The sequence below is a fragment of the Nuphar pumila genome, chromosome 9 (genome assembly GCF_984573655.1).
Source record: "Nuphar pumila chromosome 9, dmNupPumi1.hap1.1, whole genome shotgun sequence".
In the NCBI taxonomy this organism is placed as follows: Eukaryota; Viridiplantae; Streptophyta; class Magnoliopsida; order Nymphaeales; family Nymphaeaceae; genus Nuphar; species Nuphar pumila.
In genome coordinates this window covers 101,050,915-101,060,996 of record NC_143257.1, presented here as the reverse complement: position 1 = coordinate 101,060,996, position 10,082 = coordinate 101,050,915, and the positions used below count along the sequence as shown (strand labels likewise).

General features: G+C 40.1%; 1 pseudogene across 1 annotated transcript; it reads right to left on the bottom strand.

The window, feature by feature from the left end:
- Positions 1 to 4,950: 4,950 nt before the first annotated feature.
- LOC149828758 (CASP-like protein 3A1 pseudogene) lies at positions 4,951 to 7,355 on the bottom strand (annotated as a pseudogene). The gene is made up of 3 exons (XR_016434146.1): positions 7,069 to 7,355; positions 6,839 to 6,974; positions 4,951 to 5,363 (listed from the first exon to the last, which is right to left on the bottom strand). The product of XR_016434146.1 is annotated as a CASP-like protein 3A1 pseudogene (transcript).
- Between the last annotated feature and the right edge of the window lie 2,727 nt (positions 7,356 to 10,082).

Here is a 10,082-nt window from a genome sequence, read left to right as displayed (position 1 = left end):
TGGAATCAAGTCTTTGGTGAATTTGCATGGGCATGTCTTAATGCAAGACTGTACTCTTATTTTTTTTTTAGCGCACCTCATATTTGATCGCCAATGTGCTTTGATTGGCGAGTCATACCACAGCCCAGTCCTCTACTACACACTGGTTATTTCAATTTAAATGACAGATTTAAAAAAAGAAAAAGAAAAAGAGAAAAGGGTATGCATTCATACCATAGTCACGATTATCTAATTATAGGGGTTTTCTCGTCAAGGGAAAAGCCCATGATAAATTGAAACTTTTTTGGTTTTGAGAAAATATCAAGAAATAAAGGAACACTACAAGAAAAATGTTAATTAGCGACGGAAATTTGTGATGAATTTTTTCATCGCAAATTTGCGACGGATTAGCTAAAGAAAACTAGTTGTATCCAAAATTGAAATTCATGACGGAATTAGCGACGGACAATTTTCGTCGCCAAATCCATCGCTAATTAGCGATAGTTTCGCGATGAAAAATTTTTCGTCCCAAAATCTGTCGCAAAATAGGCACAGATTAGCGATGAAATTTTTATTTCACCAATCTGTCGCAAAGTAGCAACAAATTTTGCGACAAAAATTGCTCGTCGGACAATTTCCGTCGCTAAATTATGATATAAAATGCCCCATTTAGGGAACAATCTTTCCCTCTTCCCTCCTCCCCCCTCCTTTCTCCTCACAGCCTCCACACCAAATGCATCAACGAACGCTTCTCTCTATGTGTGCAAGGGCTTCACTGGAGCGACAGGTGGTGGCACCACCACCTATGATGCCAAGAGGCGGCATCCCTTCGACAACACAATGGGTGGCTCCTCCTCCTCGTCTGCTGCTGGCCACGACGACTTTGTCGCCCCATCGACACCCTTCGGCCCCTCCCTCCACGTCCAGAGCTCCTTTGCAGGGGCACTTCAATGTCCCTCCACGTCCAATCAGTTCACTATAAAAGAAGAACCACCATCCGCTCGAAACTCAGAGAGAACGAGTCGCAAAGAGAGAGAGAGAGAGAGAGAGAGAGAGAGAGAGAGAGAGAGAGAGAGAGAGAGAGAGAGAGAGAGAGAGAGAGAGAGAGAGAAGAAGAAGAAGAAGAAGAAGAAGAAGAAGAAGAAGAAGAAGAAGAGAAGAGGGTAGGGAGAGGAGGTGATTGAGAGCTCATCGTGCGACTCTGAGATGTCGCCGGAGGAGAAGATGATGATGATCAGGGAGATCATCGACTCGTCGGAGCCTCAGATCAAAGAGGGCGACTCTTTCTATCTCATTACCCTAAGGCAATCCCTCTCTCTTTCTCTTGTTTTCTCTCTGTATCGATTCTACTTATGTATGCCCTAATTGGTTCTCGAGTTGGAAACATAGAGGAAAAGATGTTTGGATCCTTGAATTGTTTAGTTTTTCAGTAAGTACATGTCTTTTTTTAATTTGATCTTCAATGCGGGGTAGCTTGTTGTACAAATCGTCTCTTTCAACGATTATTTATTTATTTATTTTTGGAGGCATTGAATGTGTTTGTAATATCTTGTTATTAAACACTACAAATGGTTGGTTTACTGCTAACATGCTCACACACAACAGAAGGTTGGTTTACTATGAAAGGGAAATAGTCACTGATTAACCGAACTTGATCAATGGAAAGTTTGGGCATTGGGAACGACTATTTCCTTAACTGACTAAGTGCCGGATGCCACTTCATCTATGATGAAAAGTATGTATATCTTGTGAGTATGTCTTCGTGTTTATAACTTTATATGTATGTATATATTTATGGGATTATTTTTGGTGTTATTAATTCAACCATACATATGGAAGCCTCGCTATTTTTTTAATCTTTGCATTTCTTGCAGATTGATCTCCATAGTGATTTTAGGACAAATTGGATGTGGGTTTGGTTCAAGCAAGGTGGTCATTTGTGAACAAGGATGAGAATCTGTTAACCTATGTAAGTTAACATTGTTGTCTAACAAGGATGAGAATTTGGATGCGATTGTCCATATTATGTGAGAAACTATTATTATCGTGTCTAACTATGTAAGTTGATCATGCAAGGGAGGTGGATTTATATCTTTGGAAAATTTATTGTTCTTTGCAAAGAATTATCCGGTATATTTCTTGTAAACTTCTTTTTTTCTTCATCAATGCCATACAACTCCCTTATTATGCACAATTGTGTATGCATTTACTTTGTTTTTTTTTAATCCAAGTACCTTAATATATACTTGAAAATTACAAGTTTTTGATTTTTTAAAAACCTTTTTGCATCTTTTGCTTGTGAATTTACCTAGGTTGTAAAACTAGCTGCTTAGCTTTGTAATCAGTGGTCAATAGACAATTTCCTTAGCTTGTTTTGCCTAATGCTATAGTTCCTTTGAAGTCGTCTTCATTTAATTTTATCTTTATTAGTGATGTATCTGGCAATAGGTGCTAGTGCTACAAAAGTTGTTCAAAATTTTGTGATTGAGCTCGAACTCAATACAAGGCAAGCATGGCTGACTGGGCTTAAGACAATCTTGAGCTCAAGCCTGAACAACTTAAGGATTGGCTTGGCTTAAGGTGGTTCCTCTAGTTGGAACTCCTCAAGTATGATCTATTTGAAGCCACATCCAGTAGCCACCACCACCATCTATACTTCTATGTAAAGCATGATTTTATAGATATAGAGTAGGTTTGAGGGGTAAGCCCTCGAAGTTTTACGCTACCAGGACAGGGACCGTAAATATGGTAGGCAGAGCCAGCAGGACTGGCTCTCTGATCCTGAGACTGTTTCTCTGAGTAAAAAAATAAAAAAAAAGATATATAGTAGGTTTTCATTTGTGAATGATTAGAGCAGTGAATGCCAAATAGCAAAGCAACATTATGGAGATCGAGGCAACATGGTCTATCACTCTTGATGGAAAGAAAAATCTACTAATGATGCTAGTTCCTTGAATTTTCATTTATTTTACATTTTATGAACCAAAGTCTTTCTTTTTTTATTTTTGTGTTGGGTTTTGTAGTGGTAGGTGTAGGGGTGTCAAAGGGGTTAAATGGATGAATGTGCATCAGTTTTTGCTTTTATTATTTTCATCAACTTCATTTTCTATAAGATTGCATTTTTTATCCTATTAAATTTTGAAAGGCGCATTTACTCATTGAAAGTAGTTCCTTGAATTGATATTGCATTTTATGGGCAAAAAGAGGGCATTTTGACTTGGGGGGACATGCTTGGTGGTGGGAGAGGAGGTGGAAATGCGCAAATGTGGGTAAATGAATGATTGCATTTCTTATTTGTATGCTTCTCCTTTCAACTCCATTTTTGGAGGATTGCATTTGTCTATTGTATTAAATTTTCATTAGTCACCTTAAGCAATGATTCTGGACATAGGTAAAGGATCATAAGTTAAAATCAATTTGAAACTACCACAAAGTTGCTTTAAAAAATTCAAGGCGTGTACGCCTCGGCTTGAGGCGCACCTCGCCTCGAGATGTGCACCTCAAGGTGTATGCCTCAGGTTTTTTTTATTTTATTTGGTGACGGATTAGCGACGGATAATATCCATCGCTAACATTCAACAATGAATTTTTGAGGTTTTGCAATGGATTATATTCCGTTGCTAATGCCATCGCTATTGTAACGACGGAATATAATCTATCGCAAACCTAAATCTGTGTTTATTTAGCGACGGATTAACGACGGATATGATACGTCGTTAATCCATCGCAAAGTAGCGACGGATTGACGACAAATAAATTATGTCACATTTTAGCTACTAGGATTATGCGACAGACGTTATCCGTCTCTAAACACGTTAGCGACGGATTTTGTAACGAATAGCGTCCGTCGCTAATACGCATTTTTCTTGTATTGGAAAAAGATATGAAAAAATGTAACGAAAACATTAAAAATTACAAAAAATCAAGATCTACTGCGTATAGTATTGCAGTCACCCACCCAGGTGGTATCCCATGTGGTAAGTGGGGTCCTGTGCCAAGCTGGAGGCCCAGATTTCTCTTAAGCCCTCTGCCACATGGGGCTTAAGAGAAATCTGGTAGGGGTTTTCCTAACCCCAGCTTGCCTTTAAAAAAAAAAATTTTGCAGTCACGGAAATGGGCAAAACCATGAAAGCTTGTGATAATATTGGGATTTGCACGGCTCATGGAGACAATGCTTCTTTTGTATGACTTCAAGCCTCCATGAAAGATTGCCACGAGGGGAGTTTGCAACTTTTCATAGTAGGGTTGGGCCTAGGCCGTTAGATTGACAGTCGAGGTTCGATTCCTGTGAGCATCTTACTCTTGCACAAGCCAACGCCCAGAATAGGCCTTAGGGGCAAGGGTGGTCCTACCATTGGAGTTTTATACTGCCGAGCCAACAACTGTAAGGCAGGTGAGCCAGGTCTTGATGCTCAACATGGTTTCTTGAAATTTTCAAGAAAAAGAATACATGAAGATTAACTCGCTGAACATGCAAACCTCACCACTTATCCTTACCTGGTCAAACCTCATGTTTAAACACCTCAGGATCTTATATTGTATACCTAAGGTCGGATAAATGGGATCAGATACAATAAAGAACACCTCAACTCTGAGGTTACCCCAGATTTTGGGTGGATCCAATCTTCACTTTGTCAGTACTCAAACACTCCTTTAGAGATGCACACACTAATCTAGAAAAGTGGGGTTTGGACATAACCTAATATCCCGTATCCCAGATTATCCCACTATCTAGATAATTAAGAAACACACCCTCAGGTTCCAACTTCAAATAAAAACTCCCCAAGCAGCATGTTTTCTACTAGACCAACTGACCAAGTTGGTCCTTACTCGGGACTAAACCACAACCATTCTCACACAATTCATCATCTCTCTCTCTCTCTCTCTGTACACATGATTTTTTTTTGGAACGCCAATTATCAAATTAAACCAAACGAGTTCTCTGGCCAATTACATCAGAGTGCAAGATACAACATAATACCCATTTTCAACCACCGAGATGGTATCCCATGTGGTAAGCGGGATGTGCCAAGCTGAAGAAGGCCGAGGTTCGAATCCCTCTGCCACATGGGAATTAAGAGATATCTGGTAGGGTCTGCCTAACCCCAGCTTGCCTTTAAAAAAAATAATACCCATTTTCTGAAAAGAGAGAGAGGTGGTGGTGAAGCCTAATACTTGGAGAGCCGGATCACATCAGAAACGGCAGAGGCAGCAAGCAGGAAGCAAGTGAAGAAGGCAAACGCTATTGAAACAGCCGCTCGGTTGCAGAATATGTTCAACGGCTTGCAGAAGTCCGGCAACGGAGAGTGCCGGATTCCGGCGCGGTTCAGGTTGGTCACGCCAGCCGATGCAGAACCGGCACTCATCATGGCGTACGCAAAGGCCTGCCACAAATTAAATTTCAAGTTCTCATAAAATAAGTTGGGAGTAATGGATAAGGGATAAATAAGTTTTTCAGGTTTTTTTTGTTTTATTTTTAAATTCTGACAGCATAGATGTAACTGGCTGTGTATGCCTTCTTTTTTTAGATGTGATCTATGCAGCTAGTGTTTGAACATGGGTGGTTTTTATAATGTTAGAAAAATCAATGGTTCAAAATCTTTGTAAAATTTCTAAGCTCAAAATTATATTTTTTTCATGGAAAACACAATATCCAAGTATGAATTCCTCTTAAATCAACCATGTCCAACACATTTATGGGGTCGGAACTGCCAAAAAAGCACCGAAAGAATAGAAAAAACCATTTAACAGGTTTCATTTAGCACATACACATTTCCAAATAAGTTAGATGTGGTTATAGCCAAAGATGGTTTTTTTGGTAACATATGAAGGGGTGTTATGGAAATTTGGGTGCACAAGCTTATCCAGAAAAGTAGGATAAATTGGGAAATTTCATTTTCAGAATACAATGTAATTTCCCAACTTATCTTGATTTCCAGGATAAGTATTTTACCGTACAGTTGCAACTTTCGTCACACATTAACCTCATCATTTTTCTTAATTCTTCCAATCCAAACAGGGCTTTGCCAAACGCCAAGAGGACCTTCTCGACCGGGGGGCGGATCCTTCAAAACCCTGATTTTGTGTCAGTCGTCAGGTGAAGGAAAAAAAAGTGCGTTATTTTTTCAAAATAACGCCCCTTGCTATAAACCAGTTATTGAAAATGGCATCAGTGACACCACCAACGACAATGGCGTAAAGGCCAATAACGTTTTACCTATCATGTAATGTATACCAAACAAAAAAAAGCGAATTTAACGTTGCTTCGATGCCCCTAACTCCTTTTTGTAAAAATACTAATTTCAAGGGGCAAAATAACGCCAGAGAATTGTCGTTTTGAAAAACAGGAACCCCTAACGGCTCAACTAATGGGACATGAACGTCATATACGAAAAAATCAAGGATGATAGACGTCAAACGAAAAGAAAACAAAATTGATTCGAAGTAGGGATCACATTCGCCTTCGACTACGCTCGCTTCCGTTATTTTCAATATAAAAAGGTACGATTTTTTTCAGTTATCTTGCGTTAAATTCCCAGAGGATGCAGATTTTGGAAACACAAAGCCAAAAATGAGTCAGAAAAAGAAAAAGAAAAAGAAGTTTTACATCCGGCGACAATGCTTCTTCCCGGCGAACTCACCTAACAACTGTCGAAAATTAACCACGCGTCTTTCCGTCATTTTCTATAATAATAACAAAATAACGGAAAGGCCCGTTATTTTCAGCCTTTCCAACCCACCGAAGGAATATGCATTTCTCACATTAAAGCGTAAAGGAAGCATAGAAGTAGAAAAAGAAAAGGGAGAAAAAAAGAACTCTTCCTTCCTTCGACTCCGCGCCGTCGCCGGAGAAACTCACCTGATCACCAGCGAACATCAGCCACGCGTGGCTCCGGGATGGGATCACCGGCGATCTCTTCGCGAGCCTCGACGCGCTCAGAAGCAGCTGAAGCAGCGAGTGCGCCGCGACGGCCGCGCACATTCCGACAAGAAACCTGCCGGAAAAAACCCAAAAGCCCGTCAGAGAACCCAAGCCACAAGAGAGAGAGTGTGTGGGGTGAGGCATGCCGGAGACGGCCAGTATCTCACTCGAAGGAGTCGGAGAAGCTCCATTTAGCGTAGACGGGGAGCTTGAAGCCGTAGATGGCGATGGTGGAGGATTGCTCGGCGACGGCCATGGCGGAGAGGGAGATGACGGACGTCGCGAGGCAGAGGAGGCGGAGCGCCGCATGAAGGACGTCGGCCTTCTGCTGAACCAGCGCCGCCGCTGTGCCCCCGTTCGCCACCAGGGGGCCGCTCATCGTGCCGGAATCCGCCAGTATCTTCGAGTCCCCCACCGGAATTTGGAGGTCGAGTGGCTTCCGGCTGCCGTCCATTGTCGGAAAATCTCCTCTCTCTCTCTCTCTCTCTATATATATATATATATATATATATATATATATATATATATATATATATATATATGAGGCGAGGGGTGCTCGGTCCTTCTAGCCCACTGCTCCGCTTGGCTCGGTTTTTATAGGGCCCACCGCGCCCACGTACCGGCCCGGTTTGTCCGTACTCTGTCCGTGGGTCCCACTCTCAGTTTAAGCCCGTGACTCGTCGCTCGTCACGTTGGATGATCATACGCTTGAGACGTGCCACGTGGATATTCCTGTTTATTTTTTTTATTGGAAAAGTGGGGCACATTTTCCGAAGGTTGACTACTTTACCCCTGATTTTGTTGTTAATTGGCATGTGTGTCCGTGGTTGCTTGCCGCGTTGGTACGGTCGATGACTAGGTTCGATACAAAGTTTGGGGTAGTTAAAGAATTTATTGCTTTAGAGTTCAATTTTGTTTTCTCCAACGGATCAAAGATCCATATCTCCCTTTAAATGCGCGGTCCACATTGACAAATAGCGGCGATATATTGAAAATATCGTGCATTAATTTAGTTACATCATTTTCCCTTGTTTTTTAACATGATAGCTTATTTCTTTATATTATTTTCTTCTCTGGAAAATCCTCATAACGAGTTTTGCGGCATCAGTTCTACATGATTCGATGAAAATAATTGTCATGGTTTGAAACTCCTTTCCTCCACTTGGACTCACCGACGTGGTATCCCATATGCTAAGCGGGGTCTGTCTCAAGCTGAAGGCACAGGATCGAATCCCACTGCCACATGGGGGCGGCTGTTGTTCTGGTAGGGGTCCGTCCGCCTTAACCCTAGATTGCCTTTTCTTTCATTTAGTTTTTTTGAGAAATTTGGGAACCCACCATAGTGACAAACGTTTTTATCGGTAATTTCTTGTTTTTCAAAAACTTGCGAGAAATAAAAAAAATATATAAATCTTGCATTTTTGGCAAAATCTTGGCAATAAAAAATTAATTAAAAATATAAAAAAATTATATTTTTTATAAGAAAATATTAATAAACATTATTTAAAAATAAAAAATACACAAATTTTTTGTGCTAAATAGCCGTTTAAAACATAAATATTGCGTTTAAATCAGGGTATTTATGTTTTTTTTCATAAATCTCACGATATCTTGTAAATCTCGCGAGAAATTGCCGTTTTAAACTTTCATGCAATTTCTTGCGATATTATCGCAAGATTTTCATAAATCTCACGATATTTGTCACACTGGAACCCGCATCCTTTTAATCCTCCTCTTTATATGCGTAAATATCTTCGTATCTCATCCCTCCATATGAAAGAACTTTCATTGGGCGGCTGAGGTGGTAGGAGTAGAACTTTTTAGAAATTACTACCCTTTCCCATGAAAGACCTTTCCCTTGCATGGGAATAAAGCAAACAGAGGCCTAGTGGTTTCAAGGCACTTTGCTGAAACAAACACCTCAACAATAGGGTGAGAACTTTCATTGGCAATGCTGTATTATTTGATCTAAAAATATCAAGTTTCTACTTTGGAGTGATGAAATTTTAGTGTATTTGTCACAATTACATGATTCAAAACTCATTTTCTTGAAAACAAACCTTGTAGAACACATCCATAAAGTTTGATCTATAAAAAAAATGTATTTTTATACTCCAAAGTTATGTGCTTTCAATAGCAACATAACTACATATATTAATCCATTATCTACATATATCTAGCATAGGGCAGATATTTTTAGAAGAATCAAGTAACTTCTCATCCATTGACAGCCTCACCGACCAGGGAGCATGCCTAGCTTTGACCTTGTGGCAAGGGATGGATGACCCTACCAAGAGGGGCTCTGCTTGTTTGGTAGGAGCAGCTAGTGCACAGTCACCTTGTGTTGGGAGGTTGCAGGTTCAAAACCCAATGGTATAGTTGTATAACTGGTAGGGGTTGTCTAACCCCAGCTTGCCTTTAAAAAAAAGGAGTGAGTACATCAGTTCAGAGGCAGCTCTGACGGTATACTATCAAAGCTGCCTTGGATGCCATTCATCCATTTGATGAACGGCAGCCAAAACATGAATAGGTTGTTTCTTAGATGGACCCCTCAATTTTTTTTACATCAATTCAAAGTTTTAGATGAACGGCTGAAACAAAAGGTTTTTAGATGATGTTGACATGACGCGCTCTCCTTGTATTATGGGGTGCTGAATGATCTAACTGAATTAGCATTGTACCCTATTTTGTTTCCCTGTACCCTGTTTTTCCCGTGTTGTTTCAGATCTGTTTTCAGTGTGATACCTCATCCACCCTCCTTACCTGTAACGCTGAAATCTTAAAACTCTGAATGAATATTCTCTCAGAAAAAAAAAACTGAGCTGCACTAATAATCTATGTCACATGGGTGCAGGTGTGGGTGCAAATATATATATATATATATATATATATATATATATATATATATATATATATATATATATATATATATATATATATATATATATATATATATATATATATAGTTCAAAAGTTAGACATAAATGATCCTAAGTGTGGTCAATAGACTCAGGGGGTCAGGTTGACTGCACCGGTTGCTTCACCCTCTTCGCGTTGACATGGGTGCGGCACCCAGTTGGCCAAGTCCCTGTGACATAGATCATAATGTTCTACATTTCACATGAGGTGTCCGCTCCAAAGCTTCAAATCAGCATTTCCATACAGACAGCTTCAGTTCTTT